Source organism: Cupressus sempervirens, chromosome 3 (assembly GCF_028749045.1).
Source record: "Cupressus sempervirens isolate cs-2001-9-10 chromosome 3, ASM2874904v1, whole genome shotgun sequence".
Lineage (NCBI taxonomy): Eukaryota > Viridiplantae > Streptophyta > Pinopsida > Cupressales > Cupressaceae > Cupressus > Cupressus sempervirens.
Window position 1 is genome coordinate 884712078 of NC_143120.1, and position 24571 is coordinate 884736648.

General features: G+C 36.4%; 1 protein-coding gene across 1 annotated transcript in view; it reads left to right on the forward strand.

Moving 5' to 3' along the window:
- The window catches only part of LOC149569630 (putative polyribonucleotide nucleotidyltransferase 1, chloroplastic), a 316486-nt gene that overhangs the window by 114327 nt on the left and 177588 nt on the right, over positions 1–24571 (forward strand). The gene's annotated exons all lie outside the window — the stretch shown is intronic.

Consider the following 24571-nt stretch of genomic DNA (forward strand, 5'->3'; position numbering starts at 1 on the left):
CTCACCTCAACATCAGGTACCATCCTTTGCATGCAATCAATGAAACCCTCCATGACCTTTCCATTGGGAACTAGATAGGATAGAGAGAAGTGAAACAAAGGTTTAGAAAGTACCCTGCTACATAGATGAGTTGGTAGAGCTGATTATTCGACCTCCTATCAATAATTTCCCATATGGGGTCAAATTTGAGATTGTTCCCCTTGTAATTTTTTATGGACTCTTAGGCCCTACCTATGACCTCATAAAGATACCCCATTGGGGTTTATTCTCCATCTACCAAGTGAAGAACTTTAACCAAGGACACCGTCACCTACAATTGAAAAGTAGAAAAAAACTATCATTAATTGGAGACTAGAGTTAGAAATTAATAATGAAAAAATTGATCACTAAATACAACAAAATTAAATATTCAACTTTTGAAGCTTCCAAGTTACCATTACAATTTCTGTCGCCCTATCTAAAAAGTGTTTGTTAAAGACGATGTATGAAACACTCTATCCATTAGACTTCTTTGTATAGCTTGAGTTTAGCACTTTTGGACTTGAACAATTGCAACTTAAGAAAATTGTTGCATGGCCCTTGTATTAACTTTTTATAGACTCTTTAGCTGTATCCATGGCCTCATAAAGATACCCCATTAGAGTTTGCTCCCTATCTACGAAATGAAGAACTTTAACCAAGGACTCCATCACCTACAATTGAAAAGTAGAAAAAGATTATCATTAATCAAAGACTAGAGTTAGAAATTAATATTGAAAAACTTGATTACTGAATACAACAATTTTAAATATTCAGCTTTTGAAGCTTCCAAGTTTTAGTTGATTATTTTTTGCACCACATTAGCAACCCCCACCTCCATCAAAACTTGCTCTAATATTAAAGACAAAGTTTTAGTTGTCTTTATCTTGTTCGAGGCTTCCAAGTATTTCAAAATGACTACTTAATCCTTGCAAGAAACCCAAAAAATAATGATTGTATGGTTTCTTGAATCCGTCCATCCATCTGAAAGTATGGTGCAACTAAATTGTTTCCACTGTTATCTTTGATCATCCACCACATCTTTGGCCCTAGAGACATCTTTGAGCAACTAACAAGTGCAAAATTAAAGTTGACATCAAGTACACAACTTTGATTAAAAAACAAAACAAGTGAACTAACCTCAGGTCTTTAGGAGTAGCTTGTAGCCTTTTCCCGCCATAGTAAATGTTGCACAATGTCCCCATTTTTGGCGAGTCTTTTCATTTGATTGAGTCAGTTCATTATAGTGATCCTCGTGAGCTATTAGGGTGATTTGGGGGTCTCAATTGTGCAATTACTATTTTTAGCAAGTCAAATTTAGGTAATTGGCATATTTGGCAATGGAGATGGTGGCGCTAGTAGTTGGTCATTACTTGTAGTGGATGGAGCTATTTGTTGCACGGGTTCATATTTATTAAATTAATTATTAAGTTTACATTATTATACAACACCTATTATATTTAAATGTTATAAAATGATGTTGTGTTGAGGAAGCCTCTTAGTTACGTTTGGGAAACTTATGTTATATGAGTTATAAATATGAGCCCCATTTGATGAGAAAAACATCTAATTATCCGATTATCTATTTGATTTTGTGGTCTTGTGAATATTTGGTAAGTTGTTGATTTATGTGATCTTGCTAAAGTAGAAGGGTTTGAGTACTGAAGGTGGTTAGAAAGTTGCACATGCAAATTGTTGTCGAGGTAAAACAATTATCCCTCACCTTTACTGCATTTATTGTACCTACGAAGTGATTTTATGTCTGAAGAAAGATACTTGTAATGGAGCGAATTTATTGACTGCTAGGAGAGTTAATTTGATCTACGTCCAAGCTTTGGAGAATCTGATTTAGTTATTGTAGACATGTCCAAGCTTTGTAGAATCTAATTTGATCTACGTCTCAATATTAGGCAGCAACTTAGCATCCTGCAGGGATGCGATTACAGATGGAGGGTCCATGTGACATTCCAAGGGCTTGCATTACCCTTCTCAAGCCCTGTAGACAATTTGTAGAGTCCTATGAATCATTTTCAGACTTGTAATTTATATATCTGAGTTGTGTGTGCATTCTAGGAATCCTAGTTCCAAGGAAGGTGACCTGCAACTTTATTGATTGGTCTGCGTTTGTGTATATGGAAGCCACGGTGATTGTGGTGCCCTGAATATATCAACACAGAGGCCGTGTTGCTTGGTTTAGGGAGGGTTTAGCTACAACCTATCGAGTGCTAATAGTTCGAGTATCTATTGTAAGTCAACCATAGCTAGGAAATATAGGCTTCAATTTTTTTTCAAGACTCTTGTAAAATTCTATTAGTATGATATGAATAAAGTTGCAATTGAGTCTCATCTTCGAAACCGGCTATCAGATGTCTAGAACTATTATAATGTGCTTGAACAATATAGATGATCATTTTTCAATTAAATATACTGGAGTTGATTGTTGACATATTTCAGCACTGTTATTCTCATGAAATATATTTAGTCTTCTTAAAGATTCAAGAGTCAAACCCAAGTACAAAATATCAGGTTCATTTTATCAACACCACAATTGCACCAAGCTTGCTTCCAAAATGTTTGAGGAAATGTCAAGCAGTTGTTCAATTAAGAAATAATTAGTGTTTGTTGAAGTTATATCTAGCTGGGGATATTACATCTTGTCACAAAATTCAGCCAATAGGGACTAGCTTCAACATTGAACGAGATGTTAAAAATGTAATGGGCAGCCCTGGATGTCCCAAAAACTAAACCAAATTGCTGAAAGGAATTATGTCAAACAGTTTGCATTCAACCTCTTATTTCTCCGTTTAATGTTTTAAACCCCTTATAACTCCAGAAAATAAATGTTTATTTGTTTGTTGTGTTTTGTGCATGGAATTGGTATCATACAACATAGACAAGAAAGAAACTACAATAATATTCAAAGTGGAAATGAACTACAGCCAATAGAATGTTATTTTCAGAATTCATAAAACCAAATACATGGCAGATTTACCAACTCACTAATTACTTCAACATTATTGACATAATACTCCAGCCCATGCTTTCGAACTTGCTGCTACAGTACTTTGTCCTTCAATCAGTCCACTACCTTCGTAATATCATTCCCTCAAAGCGGCACAAGGGTCGGACAAGTAGTGAAGAAGACATGAGCAAAATACCAAATCTGCCTGTAGCCGGAAATGCAACTAAACTGCCTGATAATGAAGCCGATAAAAAAGAATTCCAAAGGCCAAACCCCAAGGGAATGACGTCTAGAATGTTACAAAAGAGGATAAACGTCCTCAAATGCCAAGAACGGAGTTGCAACTCACACACCAATTTTTTCTCATATTCAACCTGTCTAATGAAGCCACAAATGCTCTCTTTTATTCTATCTCCAAGGGTCCGCTCAACTCATATGGGCAATGTGAGATAAAAGATGTGTAATATATAAAACATATATTAAAATACCCCTTTTGTCTCCCTTGGGTACACATCAACATAAAATAAATATTAAAGTAACACTTTAATATTTTACAATTAAATTAGACGTCACTTTAATAAAACTTCAGGCATTAAAATGTATTAGCAATCGGACTCCGAATAATGCGAGTGATAGCTTATCGGAAAGCTCTCACCGAGGAGTATCGAATCCAATCACCAAAATTGACCTGCACTGTGTCTTGTCGACTTACTAAAAATAGTATGCCTGAAACTGAGTAAATCAACTTCGTTTTGGCCCAAACTGGAAATGACTAGGCCAAAACACTCCAGGATCCCATTAAACCTTTCGTTAGCCCTCGGGACCATGTAGAACAAGGCTAACGCACACATAGTTGGTCAACTGCTAAAATGGGGACCATAAAATCTAGGTTTCAACTTTTCAGCTCCCCTCTTCTTGAGCGATGACTGTCTATATGGTTGTAGCCTCAAGTAAACCATATCCCCTACCTCGAAGCTACGCTCTATTCGGTGTTGATCAGCATACAATTTCTGTTGATTCTGGGCCTGTTGTATATTCTCTTTGGGCACTTTCAGGATGTCCTGACTATCCTGCAATAAGTTTTTGGCTTTGGGCACTCTACTGTCCCCCAAAACTAAATCCATGAAGCTAGGTGCTTCATAGCCATAGAGTGCCATGAAAGGAGTCATCTTGATGGACATATGATAAGTGGTGTTATAACAATACTCTCCCATATGCAACCATCTGATCCAAGCCTTTTTTTGTGCAGTTACATAGTTCCTCAAATATCTTTCCACCCATTTATTCACAATCTCTGTTTGCCCATCTGTTTGTGGATGATAACTAGTGCTAGGTGTAAGATCTGTACCACACAACCTAAACAACTCTTGCCAAAAAACACTCATAAACATACTATCCCGGTCGCTGACAATGAATCTGGGCAGCCCATGTAACCTGAATATCTCTCTAAAGAAAAGATCTGCCACCTGTGCTGCTGTGTAAGTGGACGGAATAGCAAAGAAGTGAGCAAACTTCGTCAAGCGGTCCACTACCACATAGATGTAATCTCTTCCCTGCACTCGTGGTAAACCAGTGATGAAGTCCATCGAAATACTTTCCCATTTCCTATCAGGAATGGGCAAGGGCTGTAATAAACCTGCAGGAAATGTGTGCTCTCCCTTATTCTGTTGACAAACCACACACTCCCTGACATACCTTTGAACATCATCCTTGACCCCTTTCCATGAAAACCGCTCTCGGATCTGCCTATAGGTCTTGAAGACCCCCGGATGTCCAGCTGTGGGTGCATCATGAAATGCTTTCAGTATCGCCTCTCTCAAATGTGATGACGGAATCAAATAAACCCTATCCTAAACTCTGATCAATCCATCTATCACCTCATAGTGATCATCCTGTATTGTACCTGAAATCAAACCAGAAGCCCAAGCATCTCTGACATACTCTGCTATAATCCGATCTCTCCAATCTCCTGAAATCTCTGCCAGAGCACATAAGTGAGGTCTTTGAGATAAGGCATCAGCCACCACATTTTTCTTACCTTTGACAAACTCTATGTCAAAGTCATAAGCCTACAATTTAGTCACCCATTTTTGTTGCCGGTCATTAAGATCACGCTGGCTCATGAAGTATTTAATATTGTTGTGATCAGTCTTGATCACAAAACGTCCACCTACCAAATATGATCGAAATTTGGCCAATGCATACATTATGGCCAACATCTCCCGGTCATAGACATAATAACTCTTCTCAACTCCCCGAAGCTTTCTACTCTCAAATGCAATGGGATGCTTCTCCTGCATCAATATTGCTCCAATCCCATCACCTGATGCATCACAATGAAGCTCAAAAGGCTTCGTGAAATTTGGTAGAGCTAGAACTGGACATGAAGACATTACCTGCTTGAAATGCTCGAAACACCTCTGTGCTGCCCCTGTCCACACGAAGGCTCCTTTCCTGGTAAGATTTGTCAAGGGTGTAGCAATCTGTGAGAATCCCTTAACAAACCTCCTATAAAAATCACATAAACCAAAGAATCCCTTAAGCTGTGTAAGGTTTGTGGGAGTAGGCCACTCTACAATAGCTCTAATCTTTTCGGGATCAACCCGAACGCCATCTGCACTAATGATATGCCCAAGGTAAAGGAGCTCAGTCATACCAAACTCACATTTAGATTCCTTGGCATACAATGACTCTCTCCAGAATAGATAACACCTCCTCTAGATGATGTAAGTGCTCCTCCCAGGTCTTACTGAAGACCAAGATGTCATCAAAGAAGATCAAGACAAATCTCCTCTTCTGCTTCCTGAATACCTGGTTCATACAACTCTGAAATGTAGCGGGTGCATTGGTTAGACCAAATGGCATAACCATGAACTCAAAGTGGCCATAGTGATATCGGAAGGCGGTTTTCTCAATGTCCTTTGCTCTCATCCTGATCTGATGGTATCCGGATCGCAAATCAATTTTGGTGAAGAAGTATGCCCCATGCAACTCATGAATCAGCTCATCAATCCTAGGAATGGGATACCTGTTTTTAATTGTTTTCTTATTCAGTGCCCTGTAATCAATGCACATGCACATCGTCCCATCCTTCTTCTTTACCAATACTACTGCTGAAGCAAAGGGGCTCTTACTGGGCTTGATATGCCCCATCTCCAACAAATCCTTAATCGCCTTCTCTATCTCATCCTTGTGTTTCTTAGGATGACAATAGGGAGTAATCATAACTGGTTTGGCTCCCTCCTCGAGCTCAATAACATGTTCCATCCCTCTGTCAGGAGGAACCCCATGAGGAATATCGCTAAATACTTTAGCGTGTCTATCAAGTATCTTCTAGATATCTGGTGGATGACTCTTGTCTTGTGGCTCTGGTGAAGTTGGCATAATGTAGCACTCTGACGCCCACTCTATGTCATCATGACGAAAAAGTCTCTGCATTCTCCTCAAGGAGACTACTCTGCAACCTCGATCTGAAAGTCCTCTAAGTACCACAGTTCTGCCCTCATGCTGGAATCTCATCTCCAATTTCGCTAAGTTGAGTGTGAACTCAACTAGTGAAGCCATCCATGTCATGCCGAGGATGACATCATAATCTCCCATGTCCACAACATAGAACTCATCCTCCAACTCGTAGCAATCTTCCAACCTGATGCGAAGATTAGATATCTTCCGAGTGCATAATAATTTATCACAGTTAACCACTATGACTCTAAACCCATCATGCTCCTCTGTCTGTAACCCTGTCCTGGCTACCAACTGTGCATCTATGAAGTTCTGTGTAGCCCCTGTGTCAATAAGAGATATCACTTTCTGCCCCTGGATAGTACCCCTGACCTTAAATGTGATTGCCTTTTGGGCCCCTGTCAAGCGTGCTAACGATCTATCATCCTTAGGAATGCTACTTTCCTCTATAGTGTTACCCTCATCTGAATCGGAGTGCTGATCCTCCCCCTCTGAATCTGACTCTTCTATTGAAAAGTACTCCATTTGATTTGCCTTAGCCTTGAGAGAACATTTATGAGATAAGTCCCAAGGCTCTCTACAATGGAAGCACAGCTTCTTCTTTCGAAGTTCATTCAAGGTTTAATTGTCTAGTCCTATTGATCCTTCTTTAGGTTTGCTATACTCTTTCTGAAACGGTTTTTTGTCTTTGACCTTGCGGTAGGAAGAATCTGTTGAATGGTTTTTTCCTTTGTATACCAAAGGGGCTAAATCTCGTGCCTTTTTAGTTGCTTCAGCTAAGGTGAGTGGATCACGTCCCTTCACCCAACCTCGTAATGGATCAGCAAGACCATCACAAAATAACACCACCAATCTCCTAGGAGAGATACCAGTAACAAGTACAGACAAGCGCTGAAACTCGGCAATGTAAGCATCCACAAAACCTGACTGTTTTAACTGTGCTAGCTCCTTGAAATGTAACTCGAGATCCCTAGTGTCAAATCTCTCAATCAATGTTTCGGTGAATTCCTCATAGGATGTAATCTGATTATGCCCCAAAGTCACCATGCCATGATGCCACCATTCATGTGCAACGCCATCCAAGTGCATAGCCGCATACTTGATAGCCTCCTCCTCAGGCATAGGATTTAGCTGCAAGTATGTATTTACCTTCTGCACCCAAGCTCGTGCAGTCATCTTCCCTGAAGCATCATAATAAGGTAAAGAAAGTTTTCCAACTTTCTTTCTCAGCTCAAAGTTTTGATTCCTCCCTCCTGCTCTAGGCATGTGTCTCATCCTCAAGTCCATATAATCTCTGAGGGAAATATCCGCCTGAAACTCCGGTCCACTAGCCTCCTAGTCCCTCCTGAACTGATCCTGTAACTTGGTAATCTGCGGTTCGTTTACTGGTTGAACCGGATCTCTGGGTGGGAAAGTGGGTAGAAGAGGTCTCGAGCTCGCAGTCCGCGTTGGTCGTGCAACATGTCTAAAGTTATCAGCCTCATTCCCATTGTTGCCGTGTCCATTATTACCATTAATGTTATTCTCAGGACCATTGTTGTTGCCTTGGCCTCCATGGTTATTGTTTCCCCCATTGTTATTGTTTCGCTCATTGTTATTGTTTTTGTTGTTGGCATCACCTGGATTAATATTGACACCCATCTGTCTAGCCATGAGTTGCAACATCATGTCCATTCACCTATTCTGCTCCTGCTGCATACGCTGCCCTTGCTCTAATGTATCCAGTAACTGTCTGAGGATTACCTCCCCCTGATCTGGACCGGCATTCCCGCCTCCGCCTAATCCTGTATTCCTGTCATCTCGATCACCCATATTGTTGTCCTGATCAAAGAATATTTCCTCTGTGTCTGTATGGCTGGATTTAATGTTCACCTGCACAGATGTACTAGACTATTTGCTTTGCAAGTCTGAAATCCTATTTTGTCTTGCTCTGGTATCACGGAAATTATAAGGCCCCTGTCGCATGCTCAAACATAAATGCTTAGCCTTAGTTTTTATTTATTTATTTCTGATTTTAGTGTTTTGACATTTCGTCAAACACTTTTCCCTCTATCCGGCTGTTCCAAATTCCCTATATGACCTCCACAGGATGGCAGGACTTATAGCTCTGATACCACTGTAATGGGCACCCCTGGATGTCCCAAAAACTAAACCAAATTGCTGAAAGGAATTATGTTAAACAGTTTGCATTCAACCTCTTATTTCTCCGTTTAATGTTTTAAACCCCTTATAACTGCAGAAATCAAATGTTTATTTGTTTGTTGTGTTTTGTGTATGGAATTGGTATCATACAACATAAACAAGAAAGAAACTACAATAATATGCAAAGTGGAAATGAACTACAGCCAATAGAATGTTATTTTCAGAATTCATAAAACCAAATACATGGCAGATTTACCAACTCACTAATTACTTCAGCATTATTGACATAATACTCCAGCCCATGCTTTCGAACTTGCTGGTATAGTACTTTGTCCTTCAATCAGTCCATTACTTTCGTAATATCATTCCCTCAAAGCGGCACAAGCGTTGGACAAGTAGTGAAGAAGATATGAGTAAAATACCAAATCTGCCTGTAGCCGAAAATGAAACTAAACTGCCTAATAATGAAGCCCATAACAAAGAATTCCAAAGGCCAAACCCCAAGGGAATGACGTCTAGAATGTTACAAAAGAGGATAAACGTCCTCAAATGCCAAGAACGGAGCTGCAACTCACACACCAATTTCTTCTCATATTCAACCTGTCTAATGAAGACACAAATGCTTACTTTTATTCTATTTCCAAGGGTCCGCTCAACTCATATGGGCAATGTGGGATAAAAGATGTGTAATATATAAAACATATATTAAAATACCCCTTATGTCTCCCTTGGGTACACATCACCATAAAATAAATATTAAAGTAACACTTTAATAATTTACAATTAAATTAGACGTTACTTTAATAAAACTTCAGGCATTAAAATGTATTAGCAATCGGACTCCGAATAATGCGAGTGATAGCTCATCGGAAAGCTCTCACCGAGGAGTATCGAATCCAATCACCAAAATTGACATGCACTGTGTCCTGCCGACTTACTAAAAATAGTAAGTATGCCTGAAACTGAGTAAATCAACTTCGTTTTGGCCCAAACTGGAAATGCCTAGGCCAAAACACTCTAGGATCCCATTAAACCCTTCGTTAGCCCTCGGGACCATGTAGAACAAGGCTAACGCCCACACACTTGGTCAACTGCTAAAATGGGGACATTACAAAAAACGCAAAATTGGCACATTGAATGTCAACTTGGTAATGCACATCGCTTTTTTTGCACAATACCCTTCTATGATGGTTGTGCTCTAGGAGTGTTTCTGTGCACAAAAATACCATGAAGATGTGTGGCAGTGGTCTACTAGAACCAGCGGAAGTGGAAGCTATGGGAATGGTAAATTTGTGGATATGTGGGCTATGTAGGGAGCACACTATGCCCTTAAGTGCTTCTTCTTTCTCAAGTTTTTCTTGGATAGCTAGTCACAACCCACCTTATTTCATTGTGAAATGAATCAATAATCTTTGTTTTTAGCAAACTATAGATTTTAAACAAATGATGTTGATTGAAAAATAATAAACTGTTCTTAAAAAGGAGATAGTGTGAATCTTAAGATACCTTGTGATTAAAAAATGGCTTCCCTCATGGCCAATTTTGCCCTTTCCCTTTGCAACCTTTTCTCTTCTTGGGCACATAGCAAGGCATTCATCTCTCTCAATATTTGAGTCATGGTGTTGTTACAAACCTTTGTGTTATGCTTTGTGATCCCTCCAAGATGGTACTTCAAATGAGATATGCCTCCACCAATAGCTTTTTCACATTTTATGCATATTTCCATGCCTTGTCTCTAGTCCCTTTAGGGCGGATTCCTACATATCGTGATGGACATACATCTACTAGGGATTGACAAACCCAGTAGTAGAGGTATTCGTATTTGCCATTCTGATGAAGGATCAAGCTACACATGTCACATACAAAATGAAGGTACAAATTTAAAAATTCAATAAAGAAATTTAGAAAGAAAGTAAGTTAAAAATTTTAGATAAATATAAACCTAGCTGAAACTCAAAAGAAAAAAACAAAAAAAATGTATTAGGTTATGAAATTTCAAAGAAAAAAGATGAAATTATTGAGAAATCAATAAAAAAAATTAAAAAGATTGCTAAAAATGTTAATTCTGTAACTTCTTAATCGTGCTGATCTGACAGTACAGATCGTACGGATCAGAGTAAGAAATCTATGCCTTTCTTGTGATAGGCTATATATATGATTGCCTTGTCTTAGTAAGGCATCGGTGTCTCCCTTGGGTTAATTAGATAAGTCTAATTTGTCTTTAATTAGTCAGGATAAACACTAACTAATGACATTGTCCCTTGAGTGTCGATTTTGGAAAAACTAATCAGGGCCGACCTAGATAGGGACATCTCTCTTAGAGAGACATGCCCTTTTGTTACATATTTATATAGGATGGGAATGTAGTTAAAGGACACACAAATAGATCAAGTCTTCTCCTTTAAGCAATTCTACCCAAACTCAAATATTTGCTGAAACAAAAACATTTCAGAATAACAATTGGTATTGACATCTCTTCTCGAAGTTCAGTTAGAAGGAAGATCATCTTCAACAAATAAATTAGAAGTTATTGTCAAAGTCTGATCTCATACAATTTACAAAAACTTTACATGGTATCAGAGCTCTAGTAGTCGAACTTAGGCTTTGCAAATTAAATAGTCAGACTTGATATATATCTAGCATCATTCTCCTATCTTCAATCATACACGATCAGACTCAAGGACAGGTTTGATGGGAAAGAACACTTTGATGTTTGGAAATTCAGAATCATGATGATTCTTGAAGAAAATGATGTAAAACAATTTGTTGATTCAGCATCCAGACAAATTGCTGTTGAATGTCATAAAACTATCTGGAGCAAAGGAAACAAGAAAGCCATACAGATCATATTAGATGAAGTAAAAAATGAAATAGTACCCATGCTAATGAAACATCAAACAACATTTGATATGATGAATGTATTATTAAATGCATATGAGGTTAGTAATGCAACTAGAGTCTCGCATTAAAAATGCAACTAAATCATATACAAATAAAGGAGGGAGAATCGATGAATTCTTAGTTCCTAAGGGTTGCTAGTCTAAGAGATGAACTTGCAAGTATAGGAACCATCATTAATGACACGAAACTAACAATGATGGCTATAGATGGATTGCTAGATTCATGGGAAACATTTGCACAAGGAGTAAGTACCATAGACAATCTTCTTCACTTCAATAGACTTAAGGGAGATTGCCTTCAGGAAGAATCTAGAAAACTTAAGAAAGGGGGAAGTTGAAAACTGAAGATGAAGAACTTCATGTTCTTAACACAAATTCCTATAATTCTTAACACAAATTCCTATAAAGGCAACAAGAAGCACTTCAAGAAGAAAAAGAGTAATTAAAGGAATGACAAACCTAAGAAAGATCTATACAAAATAAAATGCTTCAGATGCGAAAAGTTTGGACACTATAGATTTGATTGCCCTGAGAATTCTAAACAAGTGAACTGGACAAACATTACAAGGGAAGAAGATAACTATGATCTTGAGAATCGTGTATTCTATTTGACACTATCAAATGATGTCTCAAGTAAGGCATAGGTGATTGATTGTGGATCATCTCGACATATTATAGGATACAGAGAAGCACTAGACTCTATATCAGAAAAAATTAATTGTGAAGTCACCATCGGTGATAATTCAGCACATTCCATCAAAGGAATTGGAAATTGCACCTTGAAACTAAAGTCGGTTAGTTCTCTTCTTCTCATAGGAGTACTCCATGTACACGGAATAAAAATGAATCTAATCTCAATTATGACACTTTTAGATGATGGACATAATGTTGCATTCATGGACGGTAAAGTAATGACCTAGGCTAAGAATTCCTCAATTAAGAAAGCAAAATTGATTGGCCAAAGAAAGGGGTACTTGTATGGATTAAATTCAGAACTTAGTTGACCTATTCAAGCCTTAATTCATGAAGTTGTTGATAGAAACAAAATATGACACAAAAGGTTAGTACATCTAAATTTTAAAACCTTATCAACTATGGAGAAGATAGTTACTGTTTTACCTAAACTAAATAAAGATCACTTAAGCATATGCAAAGGATGCCCTTTAGGTAATAACATCAAAAGTCTATTTCATGATAGCACTAAAAATCTAACAATGTTTTGGAATTAATCCACTCACATTTATGTGGACCTATGTCTATTCCTTCTCTTGGAGGATTCTGGTACTATATACTTTTTATAGATGATTTCTCTAGAAAAACTTGGATTTACTTCTTAAAAGGTAAAGAATTAGAAGAAATCCTGAAGAGATTTAAAGAATTTAAAACCTTAACTGAAAACTTATAAAGACATAAAATTAAAACTCTTAGGATTGATAATGGAGGGTAATATACCTCAAATTTGTTTGAAGAGTTTTGTAAAGAATTAGGAATTAAGAGGGAGTATACCGTTCTTTATAACTTACAACAAAACAGGGTAGTAGAAAGGAAGAATAGAACAATTATAGAAGCTGCAAGAGCTATGATATTTGATCAAAATCTAGAATATTATCTTTGGGCAAAGGCCTCTTGTACTATTGTCTCTATTCAAAACAGAAGTCCTCACTCCTACCTTAGAGATAAAACTCCTGAAAAATTCTTTACTAAAATTAAACCTAACATAAGTTATCTTAGGATTTTTCGGTGCCTAGTATATATACATGTTCCAAAAGAAAAGAGAACTAAGTATTTTTGGGTGCCCAATATATATACATGTTCCAAAAGAAAAGAGCACTAAGTTAGAACCCTTCGGGAGGAAAGGTATTTTTGTAGGGTATAGTGAAACATCTAAAGCATATAGGTTTTTCATACCTGGTTAGAAAAATATTGAACTTAGTAGGGATGTAATTTTTGAAGAAGATTTAGCATTCAAAAGAGCCCTAAGTTCTAGAGATCCCTCTCCTTTACCTAGTTTTGAAGAAAATACTAAATTTGAGTCTTAGAGGGAGAACATTGAAGACGAAATTCAAAATCTCAATCTTGAAGAAAATCAAAATTCTAGGAAAAGACCACTTTGCTCCATTAAGATAGCAGAGGAGGCACAAGACTTTGTTGCACCCTCTGGAACCTCCAGAGAAAGCAAAAGACCCAAAAGATTTTCTAGTTATGCAACAAACATGAGTGATTTGTCTAAATTAGAACCAACCAATGTTTCAGATGCAATTAAACACATAACTTGGAAGGATGCCATGACAGAAGAATACCAATCCATTATGAAGAATGATGTTTGGAAAATTGTTCCAAGACTTAAAGGAAAATTTGTTGTTTCTTCCAAATGGATATTTAAAATCAAGCATGTTACTGACGGTAGCATTGAAAAATATAAAGCCAAATTCGTAGCCAGGGGATTCTCTCAGAAAGAGGGGATTGATTATGAAGAAACTTTTGCTTCTGTTGCCAAATACACTTCCGTAAGAGCAGTCCTAGCTATTGTAGCATCGAAGGGATGGAAAGTACATTAGATGGATGTAAAAACAACATGGAAAGATTACATGATAGGTATATTTGGAGCAACTTGAAGGATTTAAAACTCATAACCTAAAATTTTTGCATGTAGGCTCATGAAAGCTCGATATGGGCTTAAATAGGCTCCATGTGCTTGGTATGAAAGAATTGATAAGTATCTCACTGGCTTAGGATTCTCCAAGAATGAAGCTCATCCAAATCTATATTATAAAAAGGATAAAGATGATATGGTAATTTTGATATTGTATGTTGATGATTTACTAATAACCAGTGTTGATCATCTTATAGATCAATGTAAGAGAGATCTAATCAGAGAATTTGAGATGAAAAAAAAAGGATTCTTTCATTACTTCCTAGGACTAGAAGTATGGCAGAATTTTGACAACATCATACTTAATCAAGGAAAGTATATATTAGACATCTTGAAGAGATTTGGAATGTAGAATTGTAGACCTATGTCTTCTCCCATGTAGACTAATCTACATAAACTTAAGGAAGCAACAACAGAATCACCTTCCATAGATTCTACTCTTTACAGATAGATGATTAAGTACCTTATGTACTTGGTAAATACAAGACCTGATATCTGCTATGTTGTTAATGCGTTAAGTCAGTTTATGTGTGAGTCAAAGGAGATTCACCTAATTGCAGTCAAACACATCATGAGATAAAAGGCGCTCTTAACCTTGGACTCAAGTATGAGAAAGTTGAATTGGACATACATGGATACACAGACTTAGATTGGGCTGGAAGTGTTACTGACAAAAAAAGCACTTCAAGATGTTGTTTCAGTTTAAGCTCAACAATGATATCATGGATATGCAGAAAGCAGTCTTCAGTAGCACAAAGTTCTACAGAAGCCGAATACATTGCAGCAGCAATGGCCTCTCGGGAAGTAGTTTGGCTTAGAAAGTTACTTGTGGGATTATTTGGTCAAGCCATGAATCCTACTATTATTCATTGTGATAATCGGAGTTCAATCAAGATTTCTGTGAATCCAATTTTTCATGACAGATCCAAGCATGTTGAAATTCCTTATCATTATGTAAGAGATATGGATAGGAATACTGTAAAATTAGAATACATGTGCACTGCAAATCAGACAAGAAATATTCTTACCAAACCTTTCTCTCGAGTGAAGGTAGATCACTTTAATAAAAGACTTTGTATGGTTGGATTGTAATTCATTTGTATTCTTTAAATTATTAATAAAATAATTTTATTATCAGGTTATTGACTATTATGGGCTCCACCATTTGTATTCATTATTCAAGAGGTGATGATTTCTGAGATAATGAACACTGTTATAAAAGACATTATGAGAAATGACGATTTCTTAGATAATGTGCTAAACAATAGAGATCTATTGTTAGATCTAGATGAGTTCAAGATCACACCGTGATGTAGACATTGTTATGCCTATGAGTCACAATTTGGATAAAGGAAGAATTTTATTATTCTTCGGAGTTTATCCTGTGTTCTGGTAGATCTTAACTCAGGATCATGTTGTGATATAGGAATGCCAGTACGTATGAGTACAACTTGGATAAATGAAGAATTTAGTTATTCTCCAGATTTTATTCTTTGCAATATTGTTATCACTAGTATCAGTGATATGTCATATCACAAGTTTAGTAATATGACATAGTATCATGTGTTCATGACAGCACATACTCTGAAGATTCAGATAGATATAGAGTATCAAATCTATGCTTATTCATCTTAATTGATGATGGTAGATATGTTATCTCTTAGTGTGATTATTAAGTTAAGAGGGAGTATTAATTATGTAACTTCTCAATCATGCTGATCTGACAGTACAGATTGTACGGATTAGAGTAAGAAATCTATGCCTTTCTTGTGATAGGCTATATATATGATTGCCTTGTCTTAGTAAGGTATCGGTGTCTCCCTTGGGTTAATTAGATAAGTCTAACTTGTCTTTAATTAGTTAGGATAAACACTAACTAATGACATTGTCCCTTGAGCGCTGATTCTGGAAAAACTAATCAGCACTGACCTAGATAGGGACATGTCTCTTAGAGAGACATGCCCTTTGGTTGCATTGTAGTTAAAGGACACACAAATAGATCAAGTCTGCTCCTTTAAGCAATTCTGCCTAAACTCGAATACTTGCTGAAACAAAAACATTTCAGAATAACAATTGATATTGACATCTCTTCTCCATGTTCAGTTAGAAGGAGGATCATCTTCAGCAAACAAATTAGAAGTTATTATCAAAGTCTGATCTTATACAATTTGTAGAAACTTTACAAAAAACTGGTGTTAGATCTTATTCATTACCTTTTAAAAGGTGTTAAAGTGAATTGGAAATGTTATGAAAGAGTTTGTGTAAACTTTGATGCATCTAATACAAGACAAATTGGTTTTACAAAAAAGAAAAACTTTCTTGAAAACTTACTCATGAATCAAAGTTTGCTTGAAAATACTCTTTGAATCTGCTCCAACTTCACATCAAATTAGTGTAGATGGGTGCAAATGATGGTCTTTCCCCTCCAAAAGCTTTCTGCCCTCTGTAAAAGCACTCTAGCAATAAAAAAAACACAAATGTATGCTTGCTAGTCCGATAGAGGCCTATATATTGGTGTAGGCCGTAGGTTCTGCTAAATTGCAATAAGTTCCTACGTTATCGTTGATATTTTGGTGATATATCTGGGATTTAAGGCAATAAGTTGCAGTTTATAGGCCGACAATAACTTGGAGTAGTTTATCGCTAGGCCTAATTTATCGGGGTAAGTTCACTTATTACCCATATATCGGCAATAAGTTGAACTATGCTTTTAACCTTCTATTTTTAGATTTCTTGTTTTGTGGCTGAGGATTGTTGTTGTCCATCTCCTAACATGATTCAGTGGGCTCGTTAGACACTTGTGTGTGCAAGTACTTCTCTTGATGATCCTTTAGATTCTTCAAGGACTTGGTCACAACGCAAAGACATTCGTATTCCTACATTATGACACCTTCAAATCCATTATGATCTCATGAATCATTGATTATTGTTAAGTAGGATTCAATTATTGACGAAGAGAAAGTCTTTGGTTCAAAACAAAAAATGAGTGTTTTTCAACTTTCCAAGGGAAGAAAATTGATTTTCTGTAAGTGGTCTTATCAAACCAAATTTTTATCGGATGGATCAATTGACATGTACAGAGCATGACTTGTGGCCATAGGTTTGTAGGAACTCCCTGTTGAGTAGATTGAGACCTTGGTTTGTGTCACAAAATGAACTTCGTTTGCTTGACACTTGCTATCACTGCAGTTCATCAATAGGTTGGTATCAGATGGATGTAAATAATGCATTTCTTCACGGTGACCTATTATTACAACAATAGATAGTTTCTATTATCTTTGTTTAGTATCTAATGGTTATCTATTGTAATCTTATGTAAATATTAGAATGTTTCTAATATTTAGTTTTTTGTTTGTAGAATAGAATGTTTCTATCCTTTAGTTAGCTATAGATAACTATTAGTTTCTCTTAACTAGAATAGAATGTTTCTATCCTTTACGATTGTTTCTTAAGGAAATATCATTCAATCTCTTGTATAAATTGATCTCTTGATCATTGTTAGTAACAAGCAAATATTTTTCAATTACTTCGTAATATGGTATCAAAGTCAATACTCTAATATGTTTAAAAAATAATTATCTTTTCTTTGTTGAAATTATCTGCCTTTTATTTTCGAAATTATTTACATGCATATTTGTTTCTAACTCTCTCTATAACCCAACTAGGGTTTCCATTTCTACTCAATCTATGCATGTTTTCTTCTAACTCTCTCTATAACCCTTTACATTTTTTGGGTCTACTTTTTGAGGGTTGCATGTACTTGCATGTGCTACTTCACCATGCAAAGTCTCATGTTTTGCCTTCCTTAAAAATTCTAGTGGGTTTTCATAAATTTCCTCAAAAAATAAAATAAATTTTGATGGGTTTTCATTTTTTTCTCTGAATCTTTTTTTATGGGTTTCTATAAATTTTCCCTTAAAAATTTCTGATTTTGTAATTCACAAAGTTGTGTGGGATTACTTTGTGGGTTTGTTATTATTTCCTCAAAAATTATCTGTTGGGTTTTAGCGCTTACTAAAAAAAATGAAGTTTTGTAATGTTGGGTTTTGATAAAATTTTCACCTCAAAAATCATGTTGCGTTTTGATTGACTTTTCACCTCAAAAATCATGTTAGGTTTTGATTGATTTTTTACCAGAAAAATCACGTTGGGTTTTGATTGATTTTTCACCTAAAAAATCATGGCTTTTTGTGGTTTGTTTTGGAGTATTATGCTCATCTGCAAAGTTTTGGAGCATTATCCTAAGTATCATCAATAGTCTTTTCAGTAGACATGCTCTACTGCAGATTCAAAAGGCTCCAGGAAAAAAAACATTCAATGTAACTATTGCCACAAGTATGGGCACCCAAAGGTTGAATGTCAAAAGCGCTTAGCTGCCCTATCCAAGCAATTTGGTTTGCAGCCCACAACGAACAATGCAGAGCACTTTGAGTAGACAAAATCTGCCTTCTAAGCTTTTTGACAACTTCGTGCTCTGGATAGATTAACCATTTAAGAGAGGGTATTACGATAATAGATAGTTTTTATTATTTCTGTTTAGTATCTAATGTTTATCTATTGTAATCTTTTGTAAATATTAGAATGTTTCTAATATTTAGTTTTCTGTTTCTAGAATAAAATTTTTCTATTCTTTAGTTAGCTGTAGATAACTCTTAGTTTTCTCTTAGCTAGAATAAAATGTTTTTATTCATTACAATTGTCTCTTAAGGAAACATCATTCAGTCTCTTGTATAAATTGATCTCTTGATCACTATTAATAACAAGCAAATATTTTCCAATTACTTCATAATACCTATGATGACGTTTGCATGGAGTGACTATTAGAAGTAGCAACACCACACGACTGGGGTGATGGGGTGGTGTGAATCACTTGTGGCCTAACCTTAGTAATTTGAACCAAGTTCTACATTTCAACCATTAAATGATGGACGAGAATGCGAAACATGTAAGCACAAATCCACAATACATAACGCCAAGATTTTTGAATGGAAACTCTATTAGGAGAAATCACAGCCGGGTTGAAACCTACCATAAAATATACACTGTTAGAAGTACAACTTATTACAATGGGGAATGCACTTGCATTTAGGCACATTGACTAGTGTTCATTGCTCAAAGGAAGACTCACTTGACTTTCAATTACAATTAGGCAACAATGTAATGGTGGACAATGATCCACAACTTTGTGAACCAGCTAATAGCATCTAAAACATGTCTAATCAGTTCTGATGAAGTACATGAGATTCTTCACATGATCAGCAGTACATGGCTTGCATCCACATACAGCACACACCTTTTGCAACTACAATTGGTTACATTCCTTTATACAATTCATCAACCTTGTAGATACAAACAAGGCCGACCTCACTAGTTACAAAACAATTACTTATTACAATTCATTTTACAAAGAAATCCTTTGTATGCCGCCTAGCACATAGCAAAGATCCTTAGCAACATCTACGGACATGCAACGACTCCATAAATCATGTCACAATCCATTGGTACATGCTACATCATCAGGTCAGCTACGAATATTATTCTTCCTAAATGGTCTAGCTCTATCACTCTAAAAGCTTTCTCAACAATCCTCATAAGCACACAAAAATCTATGCAGGGATTCAAAACCATGTCCCGAGAACGCCTCTAACTTCACATAAGCTAATTCTGTCATATTGAAGCTCACTTATCCAAAAGTCGTCACTCTATCTGTCCCTGATCTCTTCTGAACACAAAATACCAGTCTCTGATAAATCTACTGTAACTCTCTTATATCTATAACTGATCCTGTACAACTTGACATGAATCAACTAGACATAGTCCTCAACATCTTTGTAATTTTGCACCAGATAACTGCAAATACAGTAGTTACGTCAATCCATTCTTTCTGCTATATAATTTCTGCATTATGTTTCTGCAACGTTGTTTGAGTAGAAAAATATGACAACACGTCTTAGTCTATCAATCTCCCCCTTTGGCATTGACGGCAACATATGATGTGAAAAACCATATCAATGTCAAAGATCAGATCAGTACCATAGTATTTCCTACCATTTACAATCTTAACTACTAGAGGTCCAAACTCTCCCCCTTTGATCCATGCTCAAAACGTACTCTTAAATCCATCATAGAACACATTCTTCCTTATAAACATACTGTCATACTCATATTTTCCTGAACAAACATATATGTTTTTCACATCTGTCCCATTTTGACATTAATGACAAAGGTTCACATTTGCAGCATAACTATCTAACAATGCAGCTCAAAGGGTTATCTCAGATCTGTTCATACCAATTCTCTATTTCAGACTTTCTCATTAATATTTGATCGCCAACACTTTCCATATTCAAGGTTTATGCACACTACTCCCCCTAAAGAGTTGCCTCATCTCATCAATCCAACAAGAAGGATATTTCTTTTAGGTTCCTTGGGCAGATGCATTCCAATGTATCTCATGCTAGATCAGAAGGGATCATGAACCCTAGCATGTCCCTCAAGTACTCAACTATTTCTTTGGACAATGGTTTGGTGCAAATATCTGCAATATGTTCCTTTGTAGGCACATACTCTAACTTGAATCCCTTCATGTTAACCTTATTCTTCAAGAAATGAGACTTGATAGATATGTGGTTTGTTTTTTAATGTAATTCTGGATTCCCTGAGATACTGATACCACTTGAGTTATGACAATACATAGTAATGGATTCATCAACTCTTACTCTGATATCTGGCACAAATCGCTTCATCATACCACCTGTGAACAATTTCCAGCAACAACATATTCTGCCTCAACAGTGGAATGATTTACACAAATTTTATTTTGTACTTAATTATGCAACCAATCTCTTACCCAAGAAGAATGCAACACCACTTGTACCTTTTTTGTTATCCACATTGCCTGCCTAATCAACATCTGTGTAAGCACACAATATGAAACCATCATCCTTACCATAACATAAGCCATACTTATCCGTTCCTTCCAAGGATTTGAATACCCCCAGTTTAGCTTGAAATATTTCTACCATCCCTGCTGCACTCATGATACCAGGTCTTGTTTGTGTCAATTACAGTAAGCTACCAATCATAGACCTATATCTAGTTTGATTTACCTTTGGTGTCTCATTAATTCTTTTCAATTTGCAAGTATCCTCCAAACACAAAATGAAGTCTCTTTCTAACCTGCAAGTGGGCTTCAAAACCTTGTTTGCAGGTAGCAAACTTTCTGAAAATATCTTATAGTTGGAATTAAAAGAACCAGTTATAAGTAAGAAGTTCCCCTGCTTATATATATGCACATTTGCTTCTCATTTCCATACCAAATACTCGCATTTCATCTACGTGCAAAGCTCCAAAAAAACCTTGTTTTTCATCCCATTTTAAAAGTTGACTGCTTCCATTTTCCCTCAAGATCGTATTGTCCAACATGCTTAGCTCCAGATTTGCAAAGAAGAAAGATCCGAGACAACTCTTTTGTTCTGTAGGATCTACCCAAGTAATTGATCATGACATTGGTTTTATTTTGCTAACAAATTCCAAGGCTAAAGAGTGATGGGAGGCAAGGATGACTGCATGATGGAGCCATATAAGGAAATGGATGAGTGGTTGAATGATTGTGGGCATAGAATGCTTTCAAGATAAAGATGGAAAGAAACATTGAAAGGATGTTTTTCCAATAATGACTCTTGTGATATATAATGATTCAAAATGTAGGTTCTGGTTTTCAGATATTTCCATTTGTGATATCCATGATTAAAATAAATAAATTATTGAAACCTTTGTTTATGGGCCGGTTGATTTAGTATATCTTGGACCCATTTTTATTTAATTTTTGTGGCAGGTGTTTGCCTCGCCTCCCATCGGCACTTATTTTTTCCCTCGATAGGGTATTTATGCCCATGAGCTTGAGTTGTTTAGGCATGTGATTTGGATTATTTCTTTTTACTGCAAATTCTAGTTGGAGTTCAGCATTATTCTCCATTTCGGAAGTGGAAGATCTTCCCTACTTAGCTATTTTGGTTTCGGTGGGATTCAACCCTCACCTCAGTCCATCTCTGTATTACTTTGCTTTTGATTTGGCACATCTGGAGCACTATCTTTATTTGCAAATATAATTGGTGAATATCTATGCTCGACATCTTTTCTTGTCCAGCATATATCTTGCACAATTGGTGTCCTAATATCGTCTTATCTGGCACACAACATTGGATTTTGCTCATTCATAAATAACACTAGCTGCATGACATACAAATCTAATAACTTTTTGAAGAGCTGATTTAAACCAAGTACAAACACGGAGGACAATCTACCAACACTAGCCATAGGGCCTTCCCTATGTACGGTACATGCATCACCTTCCTGCCATTGTACGACAACATCCCATATTGTCATAAGAACACCTTTCTACGTATTGTTGGGTGGATATTTTGCAGCAAACAATTTTGTGAATATCCAGTCGCAAAATAGGATGAGAAGCCACAACGTATGAGACAGAGTCTGTCCTAACTTAAAGGGAAGGCTCTCACTTCTCACCATTCCTTGGATCAACCCAAGGTAAGGAAGAAGTTAAGAGATTTTAAAAGGGTATTACCAATATTCTTTCCTCTTAACTTTTAGGAAAGAAACCACTTACACATAGAGTGAGTAATGGGCAAGATGAAATCTCCAACTACACTTCTATCTAAAGCTGTAAACAGTGATACCGATAAATTGACCCTAACTCAAGGCTACTGGAAAGCATACCGATTTGGCTCTAAGTCCTCTTTTAATCTACTCTACAAGAGTAACCTTTACTATTGGGGCTCAAAGATGTGTAGAAGTAAAGAATTCTAACTATTTTTGTGAAATAAGAAGGTAATACAAGCTACAGTCAAAGCTTCTAGTCTATGTATTACCACAGTTGCTTCTAGTCAAAGCTTTGAATCTGACTGTTTCTTAACTCTTTTATGGTTAATTATTTAAACCAAAGAACAATGGCATGAATCAAAGAAGACAAATGCAAATTACAGTCAAAGATTCCATTTTGCACTAATCACAATTGCACTCAATCAAAGTTCAACTACAATTTTTTTGTTGTATTCACTTTTCATCCAAAATAGTACTACACAATCAAAGTTATGTTTACACAATTTCTTTGAGCTTTCTTGCATACAATAAAAGATGTTTTTTTACAATTGGGGGAGGGGGGGGGGGAAGGCTCCTTTATATAAGCAAAGAAGTTGAGAGAAAAGTGGAGGAAAAAGTGGGTGCAACTCAACCAATTTTGACCAGATCAAACTAGGTGAGAAATTATTGGATTATATATCATAAGGATATGAAATCAAACTACATGTAATTACATAATTTCATGCAATTCATTCTTGTCAACTACAAACATGAAAACTAAAGCAAGAAGAAGACGAAAGAAAGATGAAACAATCCTAGGGATTGTTCTGAAGGGCCTTGTACTTGGCGATGCAATCATGTACCGTAGGAAGATATGCAATTTCCATTGTCTTTGACATGGCTTCAATTCTAACTACATCTGCATATACTAATTTCACAACCTTGTAATTTGGTGAAAGAGCATCCCATAGACGTTCTGCTACTGATTTGTATGCAACAAACCTTTTCATTATGTGATCCAAATTCTTCAGAATCAAGATTAGCATTAACTTTGACTGTATACTTTGAAATTATTTCCTCCTACGTGACCAGGTTGTCATGTTCAGTCAGGACATTACATCCCATTTGTTCCAGATTGCACATGATCTCTGTTTCAATCGATTGACAGTCTTCTAAGGCTGCCTGCAACTTTGTTAGAAGTTTTCCCAGTGTCTCTTCTTTGTGACTCATGAGTCCTTGACATTTGTAGAACTTTTCTAAAAATGGAATGACTTCACATGAAATCATACTGTCTAGATCAGCATTAGCCATTTGATTCCAATCACCTAGAATTGCTTTAAAGTATCAACTTCTTGGTTCAAAGAAGCAATCAAGTCATGTAACATTTCTTCAATACCTCGGATATGTTCAAGAAATTTGACCGCATCTTTGATGACTTGAACTCCTTCAGAGATGACCTCTTCAAGCCGAGTCTTTGCTGCTTCAATTATCGGTTTCTTCTGATGTGTCTGAGATGTGGAGATTGCATGTTGTGGAGACTGTTGGCGAATGACCTCATTTAAACAAGCAACTTCTTTCTTAAGTTGATTCTTCTTTTCTCACAGCTTATGATTAATTTTTGACACATTGGCAAGTGCATCTTGTAGATCAATTTTGGTGAACTTGTAATTTGAATGGTTAAGTTCTTCAGTTGGTTTATCCACTAGAGGTTCTGTAATTTTTGCAAACTTATGTTCAGCTTGTAGATGAACAAGAATTAAACATATAACCTAACAAAGTAGAGTCTTATTCATTCATCAAATGCTTTCGTACAAAGTAATACTATCCAATATC